Source organism: Stigmatopora argus, chromosome 4 (genome assembly GCF_051989625.1).
Source record: "Stigmatopora argus isolate UIUO_Sarg chromosome 4, RoL_Sarg_1.0, whole genome shotgun sequence".
In the NCBI taxonomy this organism is placed as follows: Eukaryota; Metazoa; Chordata; class Actinopteri; order Syngnathiformes; family Syngnathidae; genus Stigmatopora; species Stigmatopora argus.
The window spans coordinates 22,498,486-22,520,527 of NC_135390.1; the positions used below are offsets into that span (position 1 = coordinate 22,498,486).

At 28.1% G+C, this 22,042-nt stretch overlaps 1 long non-coding RNA gene across 1 annotated transcript in view; it reads right to left on the minus strand.

Moving 5' to 3' along the window:
- Nucleotides 1-99: 99 nt before the first annotated feature.
- The window catches only part of LOC144072683 (uncharacterized), a 31,818-nt gene continuing 9,875 nt past the window's right edge, over nucleotides 100-22,042 (minus strand). The window contains exons 4-5 of the long non-coding RNA XR_013299896.1: nucleotides 2,033-2,146; nucleotides 100-251 (exon numbers count right to left, since the gene is read on the minus strand). This is a non-coding gene — a long non-coding RNA (uncharacterized LOC144072683). The remainder of the gene's footprint in view (nucleotides 252-2,032; nucleotides 2,147-22,042) is intronic.

Consider the following 22,042-nt stretch of genomic DNA (forward strand, 5'->3'; position numbering starts at 1 on the left):
CAAAATCAAGCCTTTTTCAGTTCCCCCCCCCCCCCCCCCAATTCTTCATCTTACAAGTGACGCCGCTGAAAATGAGGAAATCAATGGACAACCTTCTTACTCTCATTTTGGCTTTAATACGATTTCCAACAATGGCTGCCATTGACGGCAATGTATGTCTCATCCATTTGGAATGTAAGGGCTGCTACGCGTTGTTCTTCATTCATCTCTCGTACCGCTTCTCCTCACGGGGCCGGTAGGGGTGCCGGAGCCTACGAGACAAATATTTCCAGTTATTTCACGACACTAACGTTATCGCTTCAAACTTGAGGAATCCAAAATGTTTGACCCCATTTGGTAGGCCAATCATTTTGCCAATTTTGGTTGGAATGACCTCAAATGTTCACTCACAGCTTGTGTGGAAATGTTTCAAGTTTTTTTGTGTGAAATCTTTGACATTTCTATCTTTCCAGGTTAACAAATGGCGTTCAAAGAAAAGGCATCGCAGTCACGGACTCAGTTACCCAAGACAGTACAGTAAGTGTGTCTTTTCCACAAATTTTGCAAACAAGGCACCAATACAAAACAACTTTTTGGTGTCAAGTCTAACATTTTGGTACACCATTTATTTGCAAGCCAACTTCATGAAAAATGTGCACTAAACAAGTTAAAGTTTGCTTTTTCTATTATAGGTGATGCTCAAAGTACGGGATCTGATGTCCTAGTTGATCTTACAGCATACTACCCTGAAAAACTTGGAAGTTAAGCAGGGTCAGGCCTGGTTAGTACTGGGATGGAAGACCACCAGCTGCTGTAACGTCCTCTTATGTTACCAAGGGGAATTAGCTCAAGTGCTCACTTAGCCTGTGAACATTACCTTAGAAACCTCACAGCTCCAAAGCCACGTGGGTTCAAATTTCCGTCAGTCCTGTGTGGAGTAGTTTGCCCTGCAATCGGCTTTTTTGTACAAGTAGAACTTCATTTCTAGGTCTTGACCAGGATGGGAATCTATGACGCTAGAGCTGTGAGGCAGTGAGGCTGACGCACTGTAGCACTTGAGCTAATTCCCCTTGGTAACTAACATAAGAGGACGTTAGAGCAGCAGTCGGTCTTCCATTCAAACACTAACCAGGCCCAATCCTGCTTAGCATCCAAGTTCTTCAGGTATAGTCCGCCGTAAGGCCGACTAGGACATGAGATCCCATACTTTGAGTAACACCTATAAGATCCTAGAAAAAGCAAACTATGACCTGTTGAATGCACATTTTTCATGGAGTTTGGCCCACAAATAAAGATTGTGCCAAAATGTTAGACATGGCACCAAAAAGTTTTGACTTACAGTTGGTACCTTGTTGGCAAAATTTGCAGAAAAGCCACACTTGGGTGAGTGACTGAGTCCGTCCAACTGAGCATACCATAACACGCAAAATGCCTTTTCTTTGCACGGCATTTGTTAACCTGGAAAGATTGAAATGTCAAAGGTTACACACATAAAAACTTGAAACATTTCCACACAAGCTGTGAGTGAACATTTGAGGTCATTCCAACCAAAATTGGCAAAATGATTGGCCTACCAAATGGGGTCAAACATTTTGGAACATCAACAACCTCATGCTTTAAAAAAACAACTCATTGACTGCAATAAACGTCCAATCCAATTCTACCGTTAGTCGTTTTAGAGTTTTTTTGTCTCCAGTGAAATACACGCAAAGGAGCATCTAATGCTAATGGCGTGTTTCCCAGTTTGCTATTCTCATTGTTTGTGTTATTGAAGGCTAATTCAATAGTTTAAGACCATTGGTGTCAAACCTAAGGCTGGCGGGCCGGAAACGGCCCGGTAAGAGCAACCATCCGGCCCGCTAGCAGGGTCGTTTTTTTCTGCCTGGCGTAGTAATAAACGTACAGAATTAAATGCCTTCGTTTTTTTCTGACCAAACCAGATGTTTACTGCACTTTGTCCCATTTCCTATTGGTTCTTTCGCCCCCTTTCGTCAAAATGGCAGCCAATGAGTAAACGGGTAACGTTAAAAAGGCGCAAAAGCAACAGACTCACCTGGAAATCCCCAAAAGTCACCCGGAATTGCTCCAAAATCAGCAGGAAGTCACAAAAGAGGAAGATTCTCACGCTAAATCGATAGAAAATGATCCAAAATTGACAGGAAGTGACCTAAAATGAGAAGAAAGTGACATATTAATTAACTGTTGTTTACACTTTGTAAAATAAACTCAATAACGTCCAATGTAAATTTGCCAACAGTCCAGCTGCCTCGTTTTGACACCGCGTGTTTTCTTTTAACTCTTCGACAGCCAATGACGGCGATAGACGTCCAATCTGGACAACCATGCTCGCGGTGGATTGGGTTACGCGATAAGTACATCAATGAAACGTTACTCTCGACGACTCGGACTCGTTCGTTGACAACTAACGGGTTTTCACCGCTAAATTTAACAAGGCTAACCACGCCAGGGGGCGCCGTAAAGGACTTTTGCAGAGTGGAGCGACGCTTTTGTTCTGGTTTTCTTTGCGATGTGGCGTCGCGGACCAGAATGTCTTTCTATTATGCATGTGCGAGTGTGCGTGTGTGTACCGTATGTGTGTGTGTGTGTGTCCACATATAGTGTACACTTATCTGCAGTATATATAAATATGTGTACATGTGTGTCAAGTTGTGATGACAAGATAGCAAGAACGTAAACGTTTGTCTCTTTGCCTTATTATACTCGATTTCCCCTGAAACTTAAGAAACCCAAAATGAACTGTTGCTACGTTGGCGGGCTATTTGGAATGAAAAAAATGTTCCTGAAATGAAATGTTATTGTCGCGGATGGATATTTCATGTTCTGTTTTGCTTTGAGATTGTTTTTTTCCAGTTTTGGGGCAGAGCGACTGGTTTTTTTTGGGTGGGGCGAATTATTTTGGACTGAGTTTACAATGGAACGCAAAAACGACAACAGTGGGGAGGTGCGCTTGGTATTGACACATTTTGTGGCTAATGCTTGTAAATAAAAACGTACTGACGACACAAATGGGCTTCTATGTCGTTTTTTTTAAGAAAAAAGCCTTACTATACTATGTCGTTTTTTAAGAAAAAAGCCTTACTATACTATGTTGTTTTTTTTTAAAAAAAGCCTTACTATACTATGTCGTTTTTTTTTAAGAAAAAGCCTTACTATACTATGTCGTTTTTTAAGAAAAAAGGCCTTCCTATACTATGTCGTTTTTTAAGGAAAAAAAGCCTTACTATACTATGTCGTTTTTTACGAAAAAAGGCCTTACTATACTATGTCGTTTTTTAAGAAAAAAAGCCTTACTATACTATGTCGTTTTTTAAGAAAAAAAGCCTTACTATACTATGTCGTTTTTTAAGAAAAAAGCCTTACTATACTATGTTGTTTTTTTAAGAAAAAAGCCTTACTATACCATGTCGTTTTTTTAAAGAAAAAGCCTTACTATACTATGTCGTTTATTAAGAAAAAAAGCCTTACTATACTATGTTGTTTTTTTAAGAAAAAAGCCTTACTATACTATGTCATTTTTTAAGGAAAAAAAGCCTTACTATACTATGTCGTTTTTTTTTAGAAAAAGCCTTACTATACTATGTCGTTTTTTAAGAAAAAAAGCCTTACTATACTATGTCGTTTTTTTTAGAAAAAGCCTTACTATACTATGTCGTTTTTTAAGAAAAAAAGCCTTACTATACTATGTCGTTTTTTAAGAAAAAAAGCCTTACTATACTATGTCGTTTTTTAAGAAAAAAAGCCTTACTATACTATGTTGTTTTTTTAAGAAAAAAGCCTTACTATACAATGTCGTTTTTTTCAAGAAAAAGCCTTACTATACTATGTCGTTTTTAAAGAAAAAAAGCCTTACTATACTATGTCGTTTTTTTTAAGAAAAAGCCTTACTATACTATGTCGTTTTTAAAGAAAAAAAGCCTTACTATACTATGTCGTTTTTTTTAAGAAAAAGCCTTACTATACTATGTCGTTTTTTTAAAGAAAAAGCCTTACTATACTATGTTGTTTTTTTAAGAAAAAAGCCTTACTATACTATGTCGTTTTTTACGAAAAAAGGCCTTACTATACTATGTCGTTTTTTACGAAAAAAAGCCTTACTATACTATGTCGTTTTTTAAGAAAAAAAGCCTTACTATACTGTGTCGTTTTTTTTAGAAAAAGCCTTACTATACTATGTCGTTTTTTAAGAAAAAAAGCCTTACTATACTATGTCGTTTTTTTAAAGAAAAAGCCTTACTATACTATGTCGTTTTTTAAGAAAAAAAGCCTTACTATACTATGTCGTTTTTTTAAAGAAAAAGCCTTACTATACTATGTCGTTTTTTAAGAAAAAAAGCCTTACTATACTATGTCGTTTTTTTTAAAGAAAAAGCCTTACTATACTATGTCGTTTTTTTTTAAAGAAAAAGCCTTACTATACTATGTCATTTTTTTAAGAAAAAAGCCTTACTATACTATGTCGTTTTTTTTTTAAGAAAAAGCCTTACTATACTATGTCGTTTTTTAAGGAAAAAAAGCCTTACTATACTATGTCGTTTTTTACGAAAAAAGGCCTTACTATACTATGTCGTTTTTTACGAAAAAAAGCCTTACTATACTATGTCGTTTTTTAAGAAAAAAAGCCTTACTATACTATGTCGTTTTTTTTAGAAAAAGCCTTACTATACTATGTCGTTTTTTAAGAAAAAAAGCCTTACTATACTATGTCGTTTTTTAAGAAAAAAAGCCTTACTATACTATGTCGTTTTTTAAGAAAAAGCCTTACTATACTATGTCGTATTTTAAGAAAAAAAGCCTTACTATACTATGTCGTTTTTTTAAAGAAAAAGCCTTACTATACTATGTCGTTTTTTTTAAAGAAAAAGCCTTACTATACTATGTCGTTTTTTTTAAAGAAAAAGCCTTACTATACTATGTCGATTTTTTTAAGAAAAAAGCCTTACTATACTATGTCGTTTTTTTTAAGAAAAAGCCTTACTATACTATGTCGTTTTTTTAAAGAAAAAAAGCCTTACTATACTATGTCGTTTTTTTAAAGAAAAAGCCTTACTATACTATGTCGTTTTTTAAGAAAAAAGGCCTTACTATACTATGTCGTTTTTTAAGAAAAAAAGCCTTACTATACTATGTCGTTTTTTTAAAGAAAAAGCCTTACTATACTATGTTGTTTTTTTAAGAAAAAAGCCTTACTATACAATGTCGTTTTTTTTTAAGAAAAAGCCTTACTATACTATGTCATTTTTTAAGAAAAAAAGCCTTACTATACTATGTCGTTTTTTTAAAGAAAAGGCCTTACTATACTATGTCGTTTTTTAAGAAAAAAAGCCTTACTATACTATGTCGTTTTTTTAAAGAAAAAGCCTTACTATACTATGTCGTTTTTTTAAAGAAAAAAGCCTTACTATACTATGTCGTTTTTTAAGAAAAAAGGCCTTACTATACTATGTCGTTTTTTAAGAAAAAAAGCCTTACTATACTATGTCATTTTTTTAAAGAAAAAGCCTTACTATACTATGTCGTTTTTTAAGAAAAAAAGCCTTACTATACTATGTCGTTTTTTTAAAGAAAAAGCCTTACTATACTATGTTGTTTTTTTAAGAAAAAAGCCTTACTATACTATGTCGTTTTTTACGAAAAAAGGCCTTACTATACTATGTCGTTTTTTACGAAAAAAAGCCTTACTATACTATGTCGTTTTTTAAGAAAAAAAGCCTTACTATACTGTGTCGTTTTTTTTAGAAAAAGCCTTACTATACTATGTCGTCTTTTAAGAAAAAAAGCCTTACTATACTATGTCGTTTTTTTAAAGAAAAAGCCTTACTATACTATGTCGTTTTTTAAGAAAAAAAGCCTTACTATACTATGTCGTTTTTTTAAAGAAAAAGCCTTACTATACTATGTCGTTTTTTAAGAAAAAAAGCCTTACTATACTATGTCGTTTTTTTTAAAGAAAAAGCCTTACTATACTATGTCGTTTTTTTTTAAAGAAAAAGCCTTACTATACTATGTCATTTTTTTAAGAAAAAAGCCTTACTATACTATGTCGTTTTTTTTTAAAGAAAAAGCCTTACTATACGATGTCGTTTTTTAAGGAAAAAAAGCCTTACTATACTATGTCGTTTTTTACGAAAAAAGGCCTTACTATACTATGTCGTTTTTTACGAAAAAAAGCCTTACTATACTATGTCGTTTTTTAAGAAAAAAAGCCTTACTATACTATGTCGTTTTTTTTAGAAAAAGCCTTACTATACTATGTCGTTTTTTAAGAAAAAAAGCCTTACTATACTATGTCGTTTTTTAAGAAAAAAAGCCTTACTATACTATGTCGTTTTTTAAGAAAAAGCCTTACTATACTATGTCGTATTTTAAGAAAAAAAGCCTTACTATACTATGTCGTTTTTTTAAAGAAAAAGCCTTACTATACTATGTCGTTTTTTTTAAAGAAAAAGCCTTACTATACTATGTCATTTTTTTAAGAAAAAAGCCTTACTATACTATGTCGTTTTTTTTAAGAAAAAGCCTTACTATACTATGTCGTTTTTTTAAAGAAAAAAAGCCTTACTATACTATGTCGTTTTTTTAAAGAAAAAGCCTTACTATACTATGTCGTTTTTTAAGAAAAAAAGCCTTACTATACTATGTTGTTTTTTTTAAGAAAAAAGCCTTACTATACTATGTCGTTTTTTTTTAGAAAAAGCCTTACTATACTATGTCGTTTTTTAAGAAAAAAAGCCTTACTATACTATGTTGTTTTTTTAAGAAAAAAGCCTTACTATACTATGCCGTTTTTTAAGGAAAAAAAGCCTTACTATACTATGTCGTTTTTTACGAAAAAAGGCCTTACTATACTATGTCGTTTTTTACAAAAAAAAGCCTTACTATACTATGTCGTTTTTTAAGAAAAAAAGCCTTACTATACTATGTCGTTTTTTTTAGAAAAAGCCTTACTATACTATGTCGTTTTTTAAGAAAAAAAGCCTTACTATACTATGTCGTTTTTTTAAAGAAAAAGCCTTACTATACTATGTCGTTTTTTAAGAAAAAAAGCCTTACTATACTATGTCGTTTTTTTAAAGAAAAAGCCTCACTATACTATGTCGTTTTTTTTAAAGAAAAAGCCTTACTATACTATGTCGTTTTTAAAGAAAAAAAGCCTTACTATACTATGTTGTTTTTTTAAGAAAAAAGCCTTACTATACTATGTCGTTTTTTTTAGAAAAAGCCTTACTATACTATGTCGTTTTTTAAGAAAAAAAGCCTTACTATACTATGTCGTTTTTTAAGAAAAAAAGCCTTACTATACTATGTCGCTTTTTTTAGAAAAAGCCTTACTATACTATGTCGTTTTTTAAGAAAAAAAGCCTTACTATACTATGTCGTTTTTTTTTTAAGAAAAAGCCTTACTATACTATGTCGTTTTTTAAGAAAAAAAGCCTTACTATACTATGTCGTTTTTTAAGAAAAAAAGCCTTACTATACTATGTTGTTTTTTGAAGAAAAAAGCCTTACTATACTATGTCGTTTTTTTAAAGAAAAAGCCTTACTATACTATGTCGTTTTTTAAGAAAAAAAAGCCTTACTATACTATGTCGTTTTTTTAAAGAAAAAGCCTTACTATACTATGTCGTTTTTTAAGAAAAAAAAGCCTTACTATACTGTATCGTTTTTTAAGAAAAAAGCCTTACTATACTATGTTGTTTTTTTAAGAAAAAAGCCTTACTATACCATGTCGTTTTTTTAAAGAAAAAGCCTTACTATACTATGTCGTTTATTAAGAAAAAAAGCCTTACTATACTATGTTGTTTTTTTAAAGAAAAAGCCTTACTATACTATATCGTTTTTTACGAAAAAAAGCCTTACTATACTATGTCGTTTTTTAAGAAAAAAAGCCTTACTATACTATGTCGTTTTTTAAGAAAAAAGCCTTACTATACTATGTTGTTTTTTTAAGAAAAAAGCCTTACTATACCATGTCGTTTTTTTAAAGAAAAAGCCTTACTATACTATGTTGTTTATTAAGAAAAAAAGCCTTACTATACTATGTTGTTTTTTAAGAAAAAAGCCTTACTATACTATGTCGTTTTTTTTAAGAAAAAGCCTTACTATACTATGTCGTTTTTTACGAAAAAAGGCCTTACTATACTATGTCGTTTTTTAAGAAAAAAAGCCTTACTATACTATGTCGTTTTTTAAGAAAAAAAGCCTTACTATACTATGTCGTTTTTTAAGGAAAAAAAGCCTAACTATACTATGTCGTTTTTTACGAAAAAAGGCCTTACTATACTATGTCGTTTTTTACGAAAAAAAGCCTTACTATACTATGTCGTTTTTTAAGAAAAAAAGCCTTACTATACTATGTCGTTTTTTTTAGAAAAAGCCTTACTATACTATGTCGTTTTTTAAGAACAAAAGCCTTACTATACTATGTCGTTTTTTTTAGAAAAAGCCTTACTATACTGTCGTTTTTTAAGAAAAAAAGCCTTACTATACTATGTCGTTTTTTAAGGAAAAAAAGCCTTACTATACTATGTCATTTTTTTAAAGAAAAAGCCTTACTATACTATGTCGTTTTTTAAGAAAAAAAGCCTTACTATACTATGTCGTTTTTTAAAGAAAAAAAGCCTTACTATACTATGTTGTTTTTTTAAGAAAAAAGCCTTACTATACTATGTTGTTTTTTTTAGAAAAAGCCTTACTATACTATGTCGGTTTTTTAAAGAAAAAGCCTTACTATCCTATGTCTTTTTTTTACGAAAAAAGCCTTACTATACTATGTCGTTTTCTAAGAAAAAAAGCCTTACTATACTATGTCGTTTTTTTTTAAAGAAAAAGCCTTACTATACTATGTCGTTTTTTAAGAAAAAAAGCCTTACTATACTATGTCGTTTTTTTTAAGAAAAAAAGCCTTACTATACTATGTTGTTTTTTAAGAAAAAAAAGCCTTACTATACTATGTTGTTTATTAAGAAAAAAAGCCTTACTATACTATGTTGTTTTTTTAAGAAAAAAGCCTTACTATACTATGTCGTTTTTTAAGAAAAAAAGGCCTTACTATACTATGTCGTTTTTTAAGAAAAAAAAGCCTTACTATACTATGTCGTTTTTTTAAAGAAAAAGCCTTACTATACTATGTCGTTTTTTTTAAAGAAAAAGCCTTACTATACTATGTCGTTTTTTAAGAAAAAAGCCTTACTATACTATGTCGTTTTTTAAGAAAAAAAAGCCTTACTATACTACGTTGTTTTTTTAAGAAAAAAGCCTTACTATACTATGTCGTTTTTTTAAAGAAAAAGCCTTACTATACTATGTCGTTTATTAAGAAAAAAAGCCTTACTATACTATGTTGTTTTTTTAAGAAAAAAGCCTTACTATACTATGTCATTTTTTTTAGAAAAAGCCTTGCTATACTATGTCGTTTTTTTAAAGAAAAAGCCTTACTATCCTATGTCGTTTTTTACGAAAAAAGCCTTACTATACTATGTCGTTTTTTACGAAAAAAGGCCTTACTATACTATGTCGTTTTCTAAGAAAAAAAGCCTTACTATACTATGTCGTTTTTTTAAGAAAAAGCCTTACTATACTATGTCGTTTTTTACGAAAAAAAGCCTTACTATACTATGTTGTTTTTTTAAAAGAAAAAAGCCTTACTATACTATGTCGTTTTTTTAAAGAAAAAGCCTTACTATACTATGTCGTTTATTAAGAAAAAAAGCCTTACTATACTATGTCGTTTTTTAAGAAAAAAGGCCTTACTATACTATGTCGTTTTTTTTAAAGAAAAAGCCTTACAATACTATGTCGTTTTTTAAGAAAAAAAGCCTTACTATACTATGTCGTTTTTTAAGAAAAAAAGCCTTACTATACTATGTCGTTTTTTTAAGAAAAAGCCTTACTATACTATGTTGTTTTTTACGAAAAAGGCCTTACTATACTATGTCGTTTTTTACGAAAAAAGGCCTTACTATACTATGTTGTTTTTTTAAGAAAAAAGCCTTAATATACTATGTCGTTTTTTTAAAGAAAAAGCCTTACTATACTATGTCGTTTTTTAAGAAAAAAAGCCTTACTATACTATGTCGTTTTTTAAAGAAAAAAAGCCTTACTATACTATGTCATTTTTTAAGAAAAAAGCCTTACTATACTATGTCGTTTTTTAAAGAAAAAGCCTTACTATACTATGTCGTTTTTTAAGAAAAAGCCTTACTATACTATGTCATTTTTTAAGAAAGAAAGCCTTACTATACTATGTCAGGTTTTTTTAAAAAAAAGCCTTACTATACTATGTTGTTTATTAAGAAAAAAAGCCTTACTATACTATGTTGTTTTTTTAAGAAAAAAAGCCTTACTATACTATGTTGTTTTTTTAAGAAAAAAGCCTTACTATACTATGTCGTTTTTTTAAAGAAAAAGCCTTACTATACTATGTCGTTTTTTAAGAAAAAAAGCCTTACTATACTATGTTGTTTTTTTAAGAAAAAAGCCTTACTATACTGTCGTTTTTTTAAAGAAAAAGCCTTACTATACTATGTCGTTTTTTAAGAAAAAAAGACTTACTATACTATGTCGTTTATTAAGAAAAAAAGCCTTACTATACTATGTTGTTTTTTAAAGAAAAAGCCTTACTATACTATGTCGTTTATTAAGAAAAAAAGCCTTACTATACTATGTTGTTTTTTAAAGAAAAAGCCTTACTATACTATGTCGTTTTTTAAGAAAAAAAGCTTTACTATACTATGTTGTTTTTTTAAGAAAAAGCCTTACTATACTATGTCGTTTTTTAAGAAAAAAAGCCTTACTATACTATGTCGTTTTTTTAAAGAAAAAGCCTTACTATACTATGTCGTTTTTTAAGAGAAAAAGCCTTACTATACTATGTCGTTTTTTTAAAGAAAAAGCCTTACTATACTATGTCGTTTTTTAAGAAAAAAAGCCTTACTATACTATGTTGTTTTTTTAAGAAAAAAGCCTTACTATACTATGTCGTTTTTTTAAAGAAAAAGCCTTACTATACTATGTCGTTTTTTAAGAAAAAAAGCCTTACTATACTATGTCAGGTTTTTTTAAGAAAATGCCTTACTATACTATGTCGTTTTTTTAAGAAAAAAAGCCTTACTATACTATGTTGTTTTTTTAAGAAAAAAGCCTTACTATACTATGTCGTTTTTTTAAAGAAAAAGCCTTACTATACTATGTCGTTTTTTAAGAAAAAAAGCCTTACTATACTATGTTGTTTTTTTAAGAAAAAAGCCTTACTATACTATGTCGTTTTTTTTAAAGAAAAAGCCTTACTATACTATGTCGTTTATTAAGAAAAAAAGCCTTACTATACTATGTTGTTTTTTTTAAGAAAAAAGCCTTACTATACTATGTCGTTTTTTAAGAAAAAAGGCCTTACTATACTATGTCGTTTTTTTAAAGAAAAAGCCTTACAATACTATGTCGTTTTTTAAGAAAAAAAGCCTTACTATACTATGTTGTTTTTTTAAAGAAAAAGCCTTACTATACTATGTCGTTTTTTAAGGAAAAAAAGCCTTACTATACTATGTCGTTTTTTTAAAGAAAAAGCCTTACTATACTATGTCGTTTTTTAAGAAAAAAAGCCTTACTATACTATGTCGTTTTTTTAAGAAAAAGCCTTACTATACTATGTTGTTTTTTACGAAAAAGGCCTTACTATACTATGTCGTTTTTTACGAAAAAAGGCCTTACTATACTATGTGTTTTTTTTAAGAAAAAGCCTTACTATACTATGTTGTTTTTTAAGAAAACGCCTTACTATACTATGTTGTTTTTTTAAGAAAAAAGCCTTACTATACTATGTTGTTTTTTTAAGAAAAAAGCCTTACTATACTATGTTGTTTTTTTAAAGAAAAAGCCTTACTATACTATGTCGTTTTTTAAGAAAAAAGCCTTACTATACTATGTCGTTTTTTTAAGAAAAAAAGCCTTACTATACTATGTCGTTTTTTTTTAGAAAAAAGCCTTACTATACTATGTCGTTTTTTAAGAAAAAAAGCCTTACTATACTATGTCGTTTTTTTAAAGAAAAAGCCTTACTATACTATGTCGTTTTTTAAGAAAAAAAGCCTTACTATACTATGTTGTTTTTTTAAGAAAAAAGCCTTACTATACTATGTCGTTTTTTTAAAGAAAAAGCCTTACTATACTATGTCGTTTTTTAAGAAAAAAAAGCCTTACTATACTATGTCGTTTTTTAATTAAAAAGCCTTACTATACTATGTCGATTTTTAATTAAAAAGCCTTACTATACTATGTCGTTTTTTAAGAAAAAAAGCCTTACTATACTATGTTGTTTTTTTAAGAAAAAAGCCTTACTATACTATGTCGTTTTTTTAAAGAAAAAGCCTTACTATACTATGTCGTTTTTTAAGAAAAAAAGCCTTACTATACTATGTCGTTTTTTTAAAGAAAAAGCCTTACTATACTATGTCGTTTATTAAGAAAAAAAAGCCTTACTATACTATGTTGTTTTTTTAAGAAAAAAGCCTTACTATACTATGTCGTTTTTTTAAAGAAAAAGCCTTACTATACCTTGTCAGGTTTTTTTAAGAAAATGCCTTACTATACTATGTCGTTTTTTTAAGAAAAAAAGCCTTACTATACTATGTTGTTTTTTTAAGAAAAAAGCCTTACTATACTATGTCGTTTTTTTAAAGAAAAAGCCTTACTATACTATGTCGTTTTTTAAGAAAAAAAGCCTTACTATACTATGTCGTTTTTTTAAAGAAAAAGCCTTACTATACTATGTCGTTTTTTAAGAAAAAAGCCTTACTATACTATGTCGTTTTTTTAAAGAAAAAGCCTTACTATACTATGTCGTTTATTAAGAAAAAAAGCCTTACTATACTATGTCGTTTTTTTAAGAAAAAGCCTTACTATACTATGTTGTTTTTTACGAAAAAGGCCTTACTATACTATGTCGTTTTTTACGAAAAAAGGCCTTACTATACTATGTCGTTTTTTTAAGAAAAAGCCTTACTATACTATGTTGTTTTTTAAGAAAACGCCTTACTATACTATGTTGTTTTTTACGAAAAAGGCCTTACTATACTATGTTGTTTTTTTAAAGAAAAAGCCTTACTATACTATGTCGTTTTTTAAGAAAAAAAGCCTTACTATACTATGTCGTTTTTTTAAGAAAAAAAGCCTTACTATACTATGTCGTTTTTTTTAGAAAAAAGCCTTACTATACAATGTCGTTTTTTAAGAAAAAAAGCCTTACTATACTATGTTGTTTTTTTAAAGGAAAAAGCCTTACTATACTATGTCGTTTTTTAAGAAAAAAAGCCTTACTATACTATGTCGTTTTTTAAAGAAAAAAAGCCTTACTATACTATGTCGTTTTTTAAGAAAAAAGCCTTACTATACTATGTCGTTTTTTAAGAAAAAGCCTTACTATACTATGTTGTTTTTTAAGAAAGAGCCTTACTATACTATGTTGTTTTTTACGAAAAAGGCCTTACTATACTATGTCGTTTTTTTAAAGAAAAAGCCTTACTATACTATGTTGTTTTTTTAAGAAAAAAGCCTTACTATACTGTTGTTTTTTTAAAGAAAAAGCCTTACTATACTATGTCGTTTTTTAAGAAAAAAAGCCTTACTATACTATGTCGTTTTTTTAAGAAAAAAAGCCTTACTATACTATGTCGTTTTTTTTAGAAAAAAGCCTTACTATACTATGTCGTTTTTTAAGAAAAAAAGCCTTACTATACTATGTCGTTTTTTTAAAGAAAAAGCCTTACTATACTATGTCGTTTTTTAAGAAAAAGCCTTACTATACTATGTTGTTTTTTAAGAAAAGAGCCTTACAATACTATGTCGATTTTTTAAAGAAAAAGCCTTACTATACAATGTCGTTTTTTAAGAAAAAAAAGCCTTACTATACTATGTCGTTTTTTAAGAAAAAAGCCTTACTATACTATGTCGTTTTTTAAGAAAAAAAGCCTTACTATACTATGTTGTTTTTTTAAAGAAAAAGCCTTACTATACTATGTCGTTTTTTAAGAAAAAAAGCCTTACTATACTATGTCGTTTTTTTAAAGAAAAAGCCTTACTATACTATGTCATTTTTTAAGAAAAAAAGCCTTACTATACTATGTCGTTTTTTTAAAGAAAAAGCCTTACTATACTATGTCGTTTTTTAAGAAAAAAAGCCTTACTATACTATGTTGTTTTTTTAAGAAAAAAGCCTTACTATACTATGTCGTTTTTTTTAAAGAAAAAGCCTTACTATACTATGTCGTTTTTTAAGAAAAAAAAGCCTTACTATACTATGTCGTTTTTTAATTAAAAAGCCTTACTATACTATGTCGTTTTTTAATTAAAAAGCCTTACTATACTATGTCGTTTTTTAAGAAAAAAAGCCTTACTATACTATGTTGTTTTTTTAAGAAAAAAGCCTTACTATACTATGTCGTTTTTTTAAAGAAAAAGCCTTACTATACTATGTCGTTTATTAAGAAAAAAAGCCTTACTATACTATGTTGTTTTTTTAAGAAAAAAGCCTTACTATACTATGTCGTTTTTTTTTAGAAAAAGCCTTACTATACTATGTCGTTTTTTAAGAAAAAAAGCCTTACTATACTATGTCGTTTTTTTTAAAGAAAAAGCCTTACTATACTATGTCGTTTTTTAAGAAAAAAAGCCTTACTATACTATGTCGTTTTTTTAAAGAAAAAGCCTTACTATACTATGTCGTTTAAGGAAAAAAAGCCTTACTATACTATGTCGTTTTTTTTTAAGAAAAAGCCTTACTATACTATGTCGTTTTTTAAGAAAAAAAGCCTTCCTATACTATGTCGTTTTTTAAGAAAAAAGCCTTACTATACTATGTCGTTTTTTAAAGAAAAAGCCTTACTATACTATGTCGTTTTTTAAGAAAAAGCCTTACTATACTAGGTCATTTTTTAAGAAAAAAAGCCTTAGTATACTATGGCAGGTTTTTTTAAGAAAAAGCCTAACTATACTATGTCGTTTTTTCAGAAAAAAAGCCTTACTATACTATGTTGTTTTTTTAAGAAAAAAGCCTTACTATACTATGTCGTTTTTTTTAAAGAAAAAGCCTTACTATACTATGTCGTTTTTTAAGAAAAAAAAAGCCTTACTATACTATGTCGTTTTTTAAGAAAAAAAGCCTTACTATACTATGTCGTTTTTTTAAAGAAAAAGCCTTACTATACTATGTCGTTTATTAAGAAAAAAAGCCTTACTATACTATGTTGTTTTTTTTAAGAAAAAAGCCTTACTATACTATGTCGTTTTTTTTAGAAAAAGCCTTACTATACTATGTCGTTTTTTAAGAAAAAAAGCCTTACTATACTATGTCGTTTTTTTTAAAGAAAAAGCCTTACTATACTATGTCGTTTTTTTAAGAAAAAAAGCCTTACTATACTATGTCGTTTTTTTAAAGAAAAAGCCTTACTATACTATGTCGTTTTTTAAGAAAAAAAGCCTTACTATACTATGTCGTTTTTTTAAAGAAAAAGCCTTACTATACTATGTCGTTTTTTAAGGAAAAAGCCTTACTATACTATGTCGTTTTTTAAGAAAAAAAGCCTTACTATACTATGTCGTTTTTTAAAGAAAAAGCCTTACTATACTATGTCGTTTTTTAAGGAAAAAAAGCCTTACTATACTATGTCGTTTTTTAAAAGAAAAAGCCTTACTATACTATGTCGTTTTTTAAAGAAAAAAAGCCTTACTATACTATGTTGTTTTTTAAGAAAAAAGCCTTACTATACTATGTCGTTTTTTAAAGAAAAAGCCTTACTATACTATGTTGTTTTTTAAGAAGAAAGCCTTACTATACTATGTCATTTTTTTAAAGAAAAAGCCTTACTATACTGTCGTTTAAGAAAAAAAGCCTTACTATACTATGTTGTTTTTTTAAGAAAAAAGCCTTACTATACTATGTCGTTTTTTTTAGAAAAAGCCTTACTATACTATGTCGTTTTTTTTAGAAAAAGCCTTACTATACTATGTCGTTTTTTAAGAAAAAAAGCCTTACTATACTATGTCGTTTTTTTTAAAGAAAAAGCCTTACCATACTATGTAGTTTTTTAAGAAAAAAAGCCTTACTATACTATGTCGTTTTTTTAAAGAAAAAGCCTTACTATACTATGTCGTTTTTTAAGAAAAAAAGCCTTACTATACTATGTCGTTTTTTAAACAAAAAAAGCCTTACTATACTATGTTCTTTTTTTTAAGAAAAAAGCCTTACTATACTATGTCGTTTTTTAAAGAAAAAGCCTTACTATACTATGTCGTTTTTTAAGAAAAAGCCTTACTATACTAGGTCATTTTTTAAGAAAAAAAGCCTTACTATACTATGTCAGGTTTTTTTAAGAAAAAGCCTTACAATACTATGTCGTTTTTTAAGAAAAAAAGCCTTACTATACTATGTTGTTTTTTTAAGAAAAAAGCCTTACTATACTATGTCGTTTTTTTAAAGAAAAAGCCTTACTATACTATGTCGTTTTTTAAGAAAAAAAGCCTTACTATACTATGTTGTTTTTTTAAGAAAAAAGCCTTACTATACTATGTCGTTTTTTTTAGAAAAAGCCTTACTATACTATGTCGTTTTTTAAGAAAAAAAGCCTTACTATACTATGTCGTTTTTTTTTAAGAAAAAGCCTTACTATACTATGTCGTTTTTTAAGAAAAAAGGCCTTACTATACTATGTCGTTTTTTAAGAAAAAAAGCCTTACTATACTATGTCGTTTTTTTAAAGAAAAAGCCTTACTATACTATGTCGTTTTTTAAGAAAAAAAGCCTTACTATACTATGTCGTTTTTTTAAAGAAAAAGCCTTACTATACTATGTCGTTTTTTAAGGAAAAAAAGCCTTACTATACTATGTCGTTTTTTTAAAGAAAAAGCCTTACTATACTATGTCGTTTTTTAAAGAAAAAAAGCCTTACTATACTATGTTGTTTTTTAAGAAAAAAGCCTTACTATACTATGTCGTTTTTTAAAGAAAAAGCCTTACTATACTATGTTGTTTTTTAAGAAGAAAGCCTTACTATACTATGTCGTTTTTTTAAAGAAAAAGCCTTACTATACTAGGTCATTTTTAAGAAAAAAAGCCTTACTATACTATGTCAGGTTTTTTTAAGAAAAAGCCTTACTATACTATGTCGTTTTTTAAGAAAAAGCCTTACTATACTAGGTCATTTTTTAAGAAAAAAAGCCTTACTATACTATGTCAGGTTTTTTTAAGAAAAAGCCTTACAATACTATGTCGTTTTTTAAGAAAAAAAGCCTTACTATACTATGTTGTTTTTTTAAGAAAAAAGCCTTACTATACTATGTCGTTTTTTTAAAGAAAAAGCCTTACTATACTATGTCGTTTTTTTAAGAAAAAAAGCCTTACTATACTATGTTGTTTTTTTAAGAAAAAAGCCTTACTATACTATGTCGTTTTTTTTAGAAAAAGCCTTACTATACTATGTCGTTTTTTAAGAAAAAAAGCCTTACTATACTATGTCGTTTTTTTAAAGAAAAAGCCTTACTATACTATGTCGTTTTTTAAGAAAAAAAGCCTTACTATACTATGTCGTTTTTTTAAAGAAAAAGCCTTACTATACTATGTCGTTTTTTAAGAAAAAAGCCTTACTATACTATGTCGTTTTTTAAGAAAAAAAGCCTTACTATACTATGTTGTTTTTTTAAAGAAAAAGCCTTACTATACTATGTCGTTTTTTAAGAAAAAAAGCCTTACTATACTATGTCGTTTTTTTAAAGAAAAAGCCTTACTATACTATGTCATTTTTTAAGAAAAAAAGCCTTACTATACTATGTCGTTTTTTTAAAGAAAAAGCCTTACTATACTATGTCGTTTTTTAAGAAAAAAAGCCTTACTATACTATGTTGTTTTTTTTAAGAAAAAAGCCTTACTATACTATGTCGTTTTTTTTAAAGAAAAAGCCTTACTATACTATGTCGTTTTTTAAGAAAAAAAAGCCTTACTATACTATGTCGTTTTTTAATTAAAAAGCCTTACTATACTATGTCGTTTTTTAATTAAAAAGCCTTACTATACTATGTCGTTTTTTAAGAAAAAAAGCCTTACTATACTATGTTGTTTTTTTAAGAAAAAAGCCTTACTATACTATGTCGTTTTTTTAAAGAAAAAGCCTTACTATACTATGTCGTTTATTAAGAAAAAAAGCCTTACTATACTATGTTGTTTTTTTAAGAAAAAAGCCTTACTATACTATGTCGTTTTTTTTTAGAAAAAGCCTTACTATACTATGTCGTTTTTTAAGAAAAAAAGCCTTACTATACTATGTCGTTTTTTTTAAAGAAAAAGCCTTACTATACTATGTCGTTTTTTAAGAAAAAAAGCCTTACTATACTATGTCGTTTTTTTAAAGAAAAAGCCTTACTATACTATGTCGTTTAAGGAAAAAAAGCCTTACTATACTATGTCGTTTTTTTTAAAGAAAAAGCCTTACTATACTATGTCGTTTTTTAAGAAAAAAAGCCTTACTATACTATGTCGTTTTTAAACAAAAAAAGCCTTCCTATACTATGTCGTTTTTTAAGAAAAAAGCCTTACTATACTATGTCGTTTTTTAAAGAAAAAGCCTTACTATACTATGTCGTTTTTTAAGAAAAAGCCTTACTATACTAGGTCATTTTTTAAGAAAAAAAGCCTTAGTATACTATGGCAGGTTTTTTTAAGAAAAAGCCTAACTATACTATGTCGTTTTTTCAGAAAAAAAGCCTTACTATACTATGTTGTTTTTTTAAGAAAAAAGCCTTACTATACTATGTCGTTTTTTTTAAAGAAAAAGCCTTACTATACTATGTCGTTTTTTAAGAAAAAAAAAGCCTTACTATACTATGTCGTTTTTTAAGAAAAAAAGCCTTACTATACTATGTCGTTTTTTTAAAGAAAAAGCCTTACTATACTATGTCGTTTATTAAGAAAAAAAGCCTTACTATACTATGTTGTTTTTTTTAAGAAAAAAGCCTTACTATACTATGTCGTTTTTTTTAGAAAAAGCCTTACTATACTATGTCGTTTTTTAAGAAAAAAAGCCTTACTATACTATGTCGTTTTTTTTAAAGAAAAAGCCTTACTATACTATGTCGTTTTTTTAAGAAAAAAAGCCTTACTATACTATGTCGTTTTTTTAAAGAAAAAGCCTTACTATACTATGTCGTTTTTTAAGAAAAAAAGCCTTACTATACTATGTCGTTTTTTTAAAGAAAAAGCCTTACTATACTATGTCGTTTTTTAAAGAAAAAGCCTTACTATACTATGTCGTTTTTTAAGGAAAAAGCCTTACTATACTATGTCGTTTTTTAAGAAAAAAAGCCTTACTATACTATGTCGTTTTTTAAAGAAAAAGCCTTACTATACTATGTCGTTTTTTAAGGAAAAAAAGCCTTACTATACTATGTCGTTTTTTAAAAGAAAAAGCCTTACTATACTATGTCGTTTTTTAAAGAAAAAAAGCCTTACTATACTATGTTGTTTTTTAAGAAAAAAGCCTTACTATACTATGTCGTTTTTTAAAGAAAAAGCCTTACTATACTATGTTGTTTTTTAAGAAGAAAGCCTGACTATACTATGTCATTTTTTTAAAGAAAAAGCCTTACTATACTGTCGTTTAAGAAAAAAAGCCTTACTATACTATGTTGTTTTTTTAAGAAAAAAGCCTTACTATACTATGTCGTTTTTTTTAGAAAAAGCCTTACTATACTATGTCGTTTTTTTTAGAAAAAGCCTTACTATACTATGTCGTTTTTTAAGAAAAAAAGCCTTACTATACTATGTCATTTTTTTTAAAGAAAAAGCCTTACCATACTATGTAGTTTTTTAAGAAAAAAAGCCTTACTATACTATGTCGTTTTTTTAAAGAAAAAGCCTTACTATACTATGTCGTTTTTTAAGAAAAAAAGCCTTACTATACTATGTCGTTTTTTAAACAAAAAAAGCCTTACTATACTATGTTCTTTTTTTTAAGAAAAAAGCCTTACTATACTATGTCGTTTTTTAAAGAAAAAGCCTTACTATACTATGTCGTTTTTTAAGAAAAAGCCTTACTATACTAGGTCATTTTTTAAGAAAAAAAGCCTTACTATACTATGTCAGGTTTTTTTAAGAAAAAGCCTTACAATACTATGTCGTTTTTTAAGAAAAAAAGCCTTACTATACTATGTTGTTTTTTTAAGAAAAAAGCCTTACTATACTATGTCGTTTTTTTAAAGAAAAAGCCTTACTATACTATGTCGTTTTTTAAGAAAAAAAGCCTTACTATACTATGTTGTTTTTTTAAGAAAAAAGCCTTACTATACTATGTCGTTTTTTTTAGAAAAAGCCTTACTATACTATGTCGTTTTTTAAGAAAAAAAGCCTTACTATACTATGTCGTTTTTTTTTAAGAAAAAGCCTTACTATACTATGTCGTTTTTTAAGAAAAAAGGCCTTACTATACTATGTCGTTTTTTAAGAAAAAAAGCCTTACTATACTATGTCGTTTTTTTAAAGAAAAAGCCTTACTATACTATGTCGTTTTTTAAGAAAAAAAGCCTTACTATACTATGTCGTTTTTTTAAAGAAAAAGCCTTACTATACTATGTCGTTTTTTAAGGAAAAAAAGCCTTACTATACTATGTCGTTTTTTTAAAGAAAAAGCCTTACTATACTATGTCGTTTTTTAAAGAAAAAAAGCCTTACTATACTATGTTGTTTTTTAAGAAAAAAGCCTTACTATACTATGTCGTTTTTTAAAGAAAAAGCCTTACTATACTATGTTGTTTTTTAAGAAGAAAGCCTTACTATACTATGTCGTTTTTTTAAAGAAAAAGCCTTACTATACTAGGTCATTTTTAAGAAAAAAAGCCTTACTATACTATGTCAGGTTTTTTTAAGAAAAAGCCTTACTATACTATGTCGTTTTTTAAGAAAAAGCCTTACTATACTAGGTCATTTTTTAAGAAAAAAAGCCTTACTATACTATGTCAGGTTTTTTTAAGAAAAAGCCTTACAATACTATGTCGTTTTTTAAGAAAAAAAGCCTTACTATACTATGTTGTTTTTTTAAGAAAAAAGCCTTACTATACTATGTCGTTTTTTTAAAGAAAAAGCCTTACTATACTATGTCGTTTTTTAAGAAAAAAAGCCTTACTATACTATGTTGTTTTTTTAAGAAAAAAGCCTTACTATACTATGTCGTTTTTTTTAGAAAAAGCCTTACTATACTATGTCGTTTTTTAAGAAAAAAAGCCTTACTATACTATGTCGTTTTTTTAAAGAAAAAGCCTTACTATACTATGTCGTTTTTTAAGAAAAAAAGCCTTACTATACTATGTCGTTTTTTTAAAGAAAAAGCCTTACTATACTATGTCGTTTTTTAAGGAAAAAAAGCCTTACTATACTATGTCGTTTTTTTAAAGAAAAAGCCTTACTATACTATGTCGTTTTTTAAAGAAAAAAAGCCTTACTATACTATGTTGTTTTTTAAGAAAAAAGCCTTACTATACTATGTCGTTTTTTAAAGAAAAAGCCTTACTATACTATGTTGTTTTTTAAGAAGAAAGCCTTACTATACTATGTCGTTTTTTTAAAGAAAAAGCCTTACTATACTAGGTCATTTTTAAGAAAAAAAGCCTTACTATACTATGTCAGGTTTTTTTAAGAAAAAGCCTTACTATACTATGTCGTTTTTTAAGAAAAAGCCTTACTATACTAGGTCATTTTTTAAGAAAAAAAGCCTTACTATACTATGTCAGGTTTTTTTAAGAAAAAGCCTTACAATACTATGTCGTTTTTTAAGAAAAAAAGCCTTACTATACTATGTTGTTTTTTTAAGAAAAAAGCCTTACTATACTATGTCGTTTTTTTAAAGAAAAAGCCTTACTATACTATGTCGTTTTTTAAGAAAAAAAAGCCTTACTATACTATGTCGTTTTTTAAGAAAAAAAGCCTTACTATACTATGTTGTTTTTTTAAGAAAAAAGCCTTACTATACTATGTCGCTTTTTTAAAGAAAAAGCCTTACTATACTATGTC